Here is a 10,594-nt window from a genome sequence, read left to right as displayed (position 1 = left end):
CGATACCTGCAATTTCAAAACAAATTTCAGTTATTAATTTCAAAGTTTGATGGATTTTAAATATTTTTTAAAATACCTAAATTTTATATTTTTTTTAATTACAAAAAATACCAAACAGTTTTTTCCACATCATATTTTTCAATATACTATATTAACAAAATAAATATATCTTATAAATTCCAACTCCAACTCAATGGTCCCATTCAGAAATTCCATCCCAATGGTTTAATCTTTTACCTGCATAAAAAAATTATATTAAAATACAAAAAATAATATGCCAATAAAAAATATAAAAAAATAACATAAATGATATATAATAAATATGAATGTTTTATTATTATTTTAAAATGATAATAAGTAAATTTTATATTAAAATACTAAAAATAACATGTCAATAACAAAAATATAACTTAAACGATACATAATAAATACAAATATTTTTATTATTACTTTAAAATGATAATAAGTAAACATTTTTTTGTTTAAAATATAATATATATATACTAACACGACAACTTAATTATTATAAAAAAATATACTTTTTTCATAGAAGTTCAAAATAAATTTCATTTTTATTATTTATAAATGAACATAAAATCTTAAAAAATTAAAACATATAAAGTAATTTCTAATTTATCTCATAAATTCCAAATTCCATATCAATGGTCTCATCTTTTACCTACATAAAAAAATAAAAAATAAAATAATCAAAAAAATCCATATCAATGGTCTCATCTTTTACCTACATAAAAAAATAAAAAATAAAATAATCAAAAAAATAACATGCCAAATAAATTTCATAAAAAATATATCTAATCAACTTAAAACACACGTAACAAATAAATTATATAAATAATAAAACATTTTTTATACATAACATAAATAGGCTTTTTTACTTCAATAAACATTAAAAATAAATTATGAATGAATAAAATTATAAAATAAATACAAACATATCTTAATAGCTCTTTTTAACAAAATTATACCTTACAAAATTATATTTAAGAATTAAATCTGAATTAAATCAACAATAATAACAAAAAAAACAAATTAAATTAACATTAATCCATTAATTTATAACAAAAATAATTTACATTTTCTTTTCTATTTTTTTCCTTCTCTTTCTCCTTCTCTCTCTCTATTCTCATTTGTTTTTCTTTCTTTTTCTCTTCCCTTCCCTTCCCTTCCCTTCCCGCCCTCTCATTCTCCTTCTTCTTCTTCTCATTCTTTTTCTTCTCCTTCACTCACGGGCGAAAATGAAACTTGGGAACCATTATAAGGTCCCCAAACACACAAAAAAACAAAGGAACTTAGCATGCAACTGTCCCATCCCTACCAAAGTGGTGTCGCCTCTACCAGCCCCTCCATCCGTGTCTTGTCCCTTTTTTTTTGTACTATAGAGTGTCAGAAAATGAGGGTGGTGCTGCCTATGCACCACCCTCCACCCATCTAAATGTACCATTTTGGTACTTAATCTTAGCAACAACCCATTTTCGTTTTTTATTTTTATTTTTATTATTCCGATAAAAAAACCCTAAAATTGACATAAAAACATTAAGGTAAACTACCTAAAAAATCCACTAAAGTTATTTAGCAGGTTCCTCTTTTGGTCACTGAAATTTTTAATATTTATAAAAATAGTTGAGTTGTTTTATTTTTTTAATTTTATATTTTTATTTTTTAATATTTTATAATTATAAATTTTTGAATATTTAGAATAATGATTGAGTTGATAATGTGTAAACGTTGAGGGTGAAATGTATTGAATTTTTTAGAAACATAATCAACATAATAGAATGTGTAAAATATTAGGGTTAAATTTATAGCAATCAAAAGAAGGCTAGATCAGCATTATATTTGGTGACCAAATACATTTTAATTGTGGAGTGACTAAAATTGAGAATTCACCTAAGTGAAGTGATGAAATTAATAAAACAAAATTTGGCAATTTTAGTGACTATTTAAATGGTTTTTCTTAAGGTTTTTATGTCAATTTTACAAAAAAGAAAAATCAATTTTATCATTATATTAAATATTCATAAATTCATAAATTATAAAATTGTGAAATTAAAACAACTTAGCTTTTTTATAAAATAAAATAAAATAACAGAAATTATAAATATATAAAATTTGTTTTAAAAAATATATATAAAAAAGGAGTAAAACTGTGTGAAAAGGGGTGTCATCTCCTTGTTTGGCGACAATCTTTTTAAATTAAAATATTATTTTATTTATTTTTATTAAAATATTATTTTTTATAGATGGTGTGGCTTTATAAATTGACAGCATTGTCTATTATTATTCAAAACAACTAATTTTTATAAATAATTTATTTTTCATTTCATTTTTGTAATTAATTAATTTTTCGTATTATTAATATAAAAAACGTAGGAGGGGATTAAAAATTTTCCTCTCAATTGTAAAATTTAGAAGTATATAAAAGTAGAGTTAATATTTGATACATTGGTAATGTAATTTTTTTTTTGTCACAAGTAACTTTTCATGTGTTTCTCTTTTTAATTTTTTAATATTTTATTATATTATTATAGAACACTTATCACCTCCGTAATGCTTATTGTGATCTAAAAACTCCACTAACAATATACCAATTATTATTCTATAGAAGTAAGGTAAGAATTATGTTCAAATATGAGCTTCTCTATTAATACGAAAATAATATCTATAAACCTAAGTTGTAATTTATTGACAAAATATTTATTTACAATTGAATTCAAATTATTATATAAAAAAGTATTAAAGGTAAATTATATTTTTTAACATATAATATTATGTTGTATATAATAAAAATAAATATTTCTCAATCCTGCAAATCCAGCTTGTTTATTAGAAAGATGCAAACCCAATAATTTTAAAATGAAATTTTAATCCCAAAAGGTTGATATATATCTTTAATTTTCAAGATGATAGAAATTATTATTTAGAAAAAATTGTCAGCAAATATCTTTAAAGTCTTAAAGGATTATTTTTATTATAAATTTTCAATACATGAAAAATTATCGACTTATCTTAACTGTGATAATTTATTACAATTAAAAAAAAAAAGGGACTAATTGATTATAAGCCGAAGCCAATAGGTTCATGTGGCCCAATAGAGAGGCAGGGGCCTACCGAAATTCACAACCTTTCGTTTCTTAGGCTTTTTCTTGTGTTAAAGACTACTGCTTTATCTTATTTATATTCGGCATATAGATTTATTTCGCCTCTTAATTTTTTTTTTTAAAAAATCAATTTAATTTTCCATTTATTTTTCATCCATTTTTAGTTCTTTAACATTTTCTCTTTTTATCAAATCATTCCAAAATATTAAAAAATTATCTTTTTACTTTATTGACATGACATACATGTAGATGACACCTAATCATTTAATTATTTTTAATTTTTTTTTATTTTTAAAAATTTAAGAAATTAAAAATTGTTTATTAAAATTAAAAATATTATTTAAAATTATTTAAAAGTATAAAATAAATATTTTTTAATTTTTTAGAAATTAAAAATTTAATTAAATATTGACATGTCATCCATGTGTATATCATGCTAGCAAAGTTAATAAATGTTAACTTTTCCATCTATCCATTTGGGGCGATTAATAAAAAAATACAAGTTCAAAGATTAAAAAAAAGACTAGAAATTAAATGAAAAGTTAAAATAATTTTTTTCAAGTTAGAGGACCAAAAAATTTATTATACATTTATATTTTTAATATTTATTATTTATACTCATCTTTAATATTTTTATTAAATTAGTGTTACATTTCAATCGAGTTTCAACCCAATAAAAAATTTATTAAATATCTCTTATTTTTATAAAGTAATATATTATTGCTTTGAGAGTTATTTTTTCAATCTCATATAAATAGAAAAGAATTACTACATATAATACAACTCGAACTCAAAATATTATAATTTTTAATGAAAAAGTATCATTTAAATCAATGCTATATATAAAAAAAATTAATGATATAAAAATTTCACCGCTATAATAATTTATTTATGTTTAATGTAATTGATTGAGAAAAGATTGTAAAACACTAATATAATCAAACTAAGTAAATTAGTGAAAGGATTGCATGAAAGAAAAATATTATCTATTTTTAATAATTTAATGTCATATAAAAAATTTCATCTTAAATTTCAGTATTTTCATTTTGATTTTGATTTTTTCAAGGTAAACTACACCCATGATTACTTTTGTTTATCTCAAGTTACATTTTAGTCAATTTTGTTTGAAATGTTACGTTTTAATCATTTGTGTTATTGTGTTGTAACATTTTAGTAATTGAGTCGTTAATTATCATTAACGGTGTAACAGTAAGCTAATGTGGCACGTTAAATCATCAATTCAAACAAAAATTTTAGGTTAAATTATATAATTGATTCCCATATTTTTTCGTTTTGAGCAATTTAATTATTTTCTTTTATGTTATTTAAACTTTTCCTTTTATTTTCTCTTTATTTTCTATTATCTTTTGCTTCTTTCTTTATTTTCCTACTTTTCCATTTCTTTTAATATATCAGGAAGTCGAATTGACAGTAAAGAAAGAAGCAGGAAGTCGAAAGCCATCGTTGCTTATAACTAAAACCCATACTATCTGCTAACCATCAAAACCCTCCACCACCACTCATCATCTACATTTCATGCACTAACGCCTTCATCACTACAATGACCTCATTTTGAAAACATCTAAAAAAGCCCTAACTTTTGGATTGTCCAAGATCGAATCTCTGTCACTGGCCATTAGATCGGCTCAATTTCTTGATATGTGCTCTTCTATCACTGATCATTGTCTAATGTTCGGCTCTCTGTGATTTTTTTGAGCTTATTAATTGTTGTTTACTTAGATTCTTAATTGATTCTTAGATTCTTAATTAATTTAAACATGGGTTTATTTTGTGAGGGGATGATATTGTTGGATTTTTCATGAATGATGTCATGGTAGTGGTGAAGGTGTTGGTGGATGAAATGAAGATGATGGGTGGTGATGAAGGGTTTTGATAGTTAGATGCTATAAGTTAATAAGTTTTTATGACTTTTGACTTCCTACTTCTTTCTTTATTGCCAATTCTCTTTATTGCCAATTCGACTTCATGATATGTTAAAAGAAATTGAGAAAGTAGGGAAACAGAAGGAGCAGCAAAAGGAAATGGAAAAAAAAATAAAAAAGAAGAAAAGTTTAAAGAACATAAAAGAAAAAAAGTTAAAGTGGTCAAAACGAAAAAATATGAAGGCCAATTGTATAATTTAACCTAAAATTTTTATTTGAAATGATAATTTAACGTGCCACGTTAGCTTACTGTTACACCTTTAACGATAATTAATAACTCAGTGACTAAAATGTTATAATATGATAACATAAGTGATTAAAATGTAACATTTTAAATATAAGTAACTAAAATGTAATATGAGATAAATAAAAATGACTATGGATATAGTTTATTTTTTTCAAAATAAAATTAAATATAAACTATTGAAAAAAAAATATAAATGAAATATAATACCTGTTTCATTTATATTATTAATTAAATAAAAACATTATAAATGTGATAAATTGCAGTAGGTATGGAGCTGATAAAATAAATCCAAGGAGTTGGGAAGATTACTTTAACGAAGAAAGGGAAACAAAAGAGAAGAAGAATATGGAACGAGGAATAGATGGGAGAAGCGAGCATTAGTGAGGCGGTGGTGATATGGGCAACGCTCGAGGCAAAATCCACACTCTTTTTCGTAATATAATAAAAATAAACCGAACAAAGTGAAAGACACAGATAGCAAAACATTACCCTCGGCATGCGAACCCTGCAATCCTATAATCGTAGCTTTACAGTAGCTACTACTCTACTCCTAGTCTCTACATTTGAAGTTACTGCTTACAACAAATTCACCTAGGGACATACTTTCTCAGCCCCACTTTCCTCATCCAACGCATGTCTATAAGAACTCACTAAAACGGGCTTTGGAAAGAGAATAATAGCAGAGAGAGAAAGTAACCAGGCAGGGAGAGGAGAGGAGAGGAGAGGAGACTCTGAGAGCGCCGCTTTCCTTTCTCCATGAGACAGACAGATGTGCTACCTATGTATCGTCTCTCTCCGTTTACCTTTTTTTTTCATTTTCTCTCTCCACTGTTTCCATTAAATGCAAAAAAATAAATAGATATCTACAACATCGTCTTTACAAATGTAAAAGTTGCTCATGGTATCTGATGTTTTGACAATTATTTACACACTACATACTGTAGAGGATTCCTTATAAGAAAGCATAACAACTCAGTTAAACGAGATGTTTTAATAATGGAAAGTTTATAGGTTTATTGAGTGTTTACGTGAGTTTTTCTTTCATGAAGGTCAATTTTTTTTATTTATAAGACATAATTTTTTAATTTGACGTAATAGGTGTCTCTTAAGTATAAATTCACCTGTATAGAGATACAAATTCATTAAGTATGAATCCATACAAATGAGCTATATTGTTGACAAATTATATACCTACCAAAATAAAAAGAATCGAGTCAATGTTATTCGGATAACGAATCGATTATCACGAGCAAGGTTGAATTAAACTTTTGGATTTATAATTCTCTAAAACAGTAAACCAGTAATGGAGAGTAGTTACAAAGAAAGATGGGAAGTTACCACAAGCATGATTAAAGTGAAAGTGACACCAACCTGGAGTATGGAGGGAAAGAGGGAGGCTACCAACGTTAGTGGATGAAATGCACCTATGAGTTGGCTACTTGTAAAAAGCACTCCAGAAGGAATAAATTAAAAATAATAAAGTTAAATAATAAAATATATAAAAATTAAACTAATAAAAGAATCTTCTCAATAAAATTATAAATCTCATCACAAATATTGTTAAAGGGGAGCGCTTGATTAAATCGAATCGAATTGAATCGAATCGAATGAAAAATTTTTAAGTTAATCGAGTTGATGAATATTAATTTATCATCTTAACTCGATTTGAAATTTTCTCAAATCAAGTCAAGTGAAATGAAATTCAAATCAAATCGAATATATTTGTTCGAGTTAAATTAAAAAAATGACTTTGGATACTTGTAGCCACTGTCATCCGCTGTAATCAAATTTGTTATTAACTTTCATCCCGTCATAATTTATTTATTAATTTTTATATACAAGTTAGCTTCTTTGTTTGCTTAGGTGTTTCAATTATCTTCCATTCTTGTCACCATCTATTTAGAAATTAAAAAATATATATAATAAATATAAAAAAATGTGATTTTTTAATAAAATTTATTTTAAAGATAAAATGTGAAATTGATACCAATATAAAATTTTAACACAAATATTTTATCGTATCATCAATAATTCAATTTTAACAGAAATTGATAAAGATTCAGCATGATTAAATAATTTAATAGTACAAATAGTATAATATGTAAAATTTAATTCAATAATATAAATAATAAACATAAATTCGAAATAACAAGTGAAATTTTTGGGGAAAGCAAAAGGAAATTTTGTTTGGAAGTTTGGGGAAGTAAAAGTTTTAGGGAGAAAGTAAAATAAAAAAAGTTTTGGGGGTTCGGAGAGAATTAAATTTTTTGAGGGAGAAGTAAAAGTTTTGAGAGAAAGTAAAATGAAAAAAGTTTTGAGAGTTTGGGGAGAAGTAAAATTTTTTAGGGGAAAGTAAAAGGGTTTGAGAGGGGGTTGAGGGGGAAGGAAAATAAAATGGTTTGATAATTGGTTTATTCGAATTATTTAAGTTATTTGAATTCAAAAATTCAACTCGATTCGAATTTAAAATTCATAAAAAAAATCAAGTTGGTTCAATTAATTTGATTCAAATAATTTGAAATTCAAACTTTTTTTTTCAAAATTTTCAAGCTGAACCAAATTTTGCTCACTCCTAAATATTACTACACACCATTTTATATAACTTCTCTCGAGTATATAAAGCGAGGATAAACTAATTAATTAGTAATTGAATTTTTTTAGATTTTTATATTATAAAATTTTAATTTGATCACTATACTATCAAAATTTACTTTTTTAGTAACTATGCCATTAAATCTGAAACAACTGGATGATATGGTTGTTATAAACTATATAAATGGTCACTCAATTACGAGAGTGTTTTTGTTTTGCTCACCCAATTATATAAAAAAATCAATTTAGTCACTAATGTGATGCCCCAAACTTCGCCGGGATGGTCTAACCCGAATCTAAAACATCACATTAGCCACTTACATAACTCTCATTATTGACCACCAAACACACCACAAAACCACCGTTCACACCACATAATATTCACTCAATATATTTACATGCATAAACATCAATCATATATTTCAAAGCGAATCTATAAACCCTAAACCATGCTTCCACTACGTTACTCTGATAAAACAACATTAGGGGTAAAATCATCATTTTACATACAACATACGATATAATTACAAAATGTTAAATTAATCATGCATTTAGTTTCTAGAGTATAATTTAAAACCATATTTGAAAGAATCAACCAAAACTGATAAGTAAAACACATGTAATTTTAAAACAAAGGTTTAAGGACTAAATCATAAATTTAGTAAAATATTTGAAAAACCATTTTTTAAAGTCGAGAGTAAAATTATGAAATTAACCATACAAGACTTAATCATGCAAATTTTCATCACATTTCATAGCATTTAAGGACCTCAATTGCATTGCATACTAGTTAGGACTCATTTGCAAAGATAATAAAACATGCCAGAAATACTCAGAGAGTCTCGTCGTGACCACGCAATTTACCTCATCACGACGTGACCTGATGTCACACCTGGATATTTTTAAGGACCCAATTAGGGAGGGAATTTGGACCCAATTAAACATATGGTAAGTTGGCAAACTCTACTAGGAATTTTGGGGAAAATTGTGAACCAACAAGCAAATAGTTGAGTTCCAATTCTAGTTTGGTTAGGATGGAACCGGCTAATTCCATAGTGGGAAACATAATGATTGTCGGTGATTAGCTAGGAGGGTTCGAGAGATCGTGTATAAGAGTTATATATATAGGTGAAAGAGGACATTTTGGCAAAAAAAAGAAAAAATCCTTTTTATTTCAGTTTGTAAATTTCTTCTTTTAATTTGCTTTGTCTTCTTCAGTTGGACTAGAGAAGAAGTGAGTTTAGGAGAGCTCTGTATGGAGCCGTAGTCGTGAAAATTAGAGGCTGGAAGTAGAGAAATTAAGTAACATGTAAGCTTTCGTATCCTCCTGTACTCAAGGACTTGAGGAAGGAGAAAGTAAGGGCTCCTAATAAGTTTCTCTAAACTGGATTTTGGGCTTTAAGGTTGAATAACTTCGATTTAACTGATTTAGGCAGTTGCCATGCTTAGCTACCAAGGTGAAGGGGGATCTAGCGTTGAGACAAGCTAAGCTGACAAGGAAAAATGATCTAAGGTGAGTTTCTGTACTCTACTTTTAAGTGATCAATGATGTTGTGATTTTGGTTGAATTACTTTCATGTTTGCCCTAAGTTGTTCTAGACCATGATTGTGTATAAAAGTAATGAAAATGAATGCTATGGATCCATAAGCTCGTAAAAGTATGAAAATGATTGTTTATTGTTTGGTGGTTACCACATAGTGTTTGAATATTTAGCATACTGTGTGTTGTAAATAACGCCTTGCTTTTGCGTGAAATGCATGTTTATTGTATATATGCGAAGTGTGAAGGAATTTTACCTTGATGGGGTAGATAGAGATAGGAATATTTGGCGTATTGGAGGAATAAGTGGATTGAAATGGAAATTCAAGGAAGTAAGATGACATCGCGGGGATGATTAGCTAATGGTACGCTAGAATGAAACCGTGACAACAGTTACCGACTGGTCTTTAAGGGTGACATTGTGACGACAGTTTATAGATTCCATAGAGTAACACTGTGACATCGTTCAGGAGGTTCTATGGGGCAACACTGTGACGATGATATTCAGGTCCTATAGGGCGACGCCTCAAAAAAGGTTATAAAGTGTAAGACCATTGTAACAATCCATTTTTCAATGGTGTAGGAAACAGTACTTTCAGGACCACAATTTCGATGAGTGAGTCCATAAATATTATTATTTAATATTTACGAGTTAAATATGATGTTATTGTGATTTTAGATTTTTTAAATTTTATTTTTGGTCAATAGTCAAGTTACAAGTGGTTACGAAGTTATTATATTGGTCAATTAGCCTGTAAATTACATTATTGAATATTTAAGAGTTATTATATTGGTGAATTGAAGTTTGGTCCAAAAATTTTAGAGTTTGGATGGATAATTAAGGAAAAAGGTTCAAATAGTAAAAATCATAAAACTTAATCGCTATTGATTAATATTAATTAAATGGGCTAAAAAATATAATTGCAAAGGTCAAAATAGAAATTAGGCCAGTTCAACCTTTAGTGGACGGTATAGGGGTAGTTTGCATGTTAAAATGTCATGTTTATGTTAAATTAAAAAAGGGCATTTTGGTAAATCAATAATAACTAATAGAAAAAAAATAGAAGGCTTCTTTATTCTCCAGCCGAAACCATAAAGAAAGAAAAGGGAAGCCATTGTTTTCATGCAAGCTTCTCATCCATTGCATGTAAGT

Source organism: Gossypium hirsutum, chromosome A07 (genome assembly GCF_007990345.1).
Source record: "Gossypium hirsutum isolate 1008001.06 chromosome A07, Gossypium_hirsutum_v2.1, whole genome shotgun sequence".
Classification (NCBI taxonomy): domain Eukaryota; kingdom Viridiplantae; phylum Streptophyta; class Magnoliopsida; order Malvales; family Malvaceae; genus Gossypium; species Gossypium hirsutum.
This window is presented reverse-complemented; position numbering follows the sequence as displayed.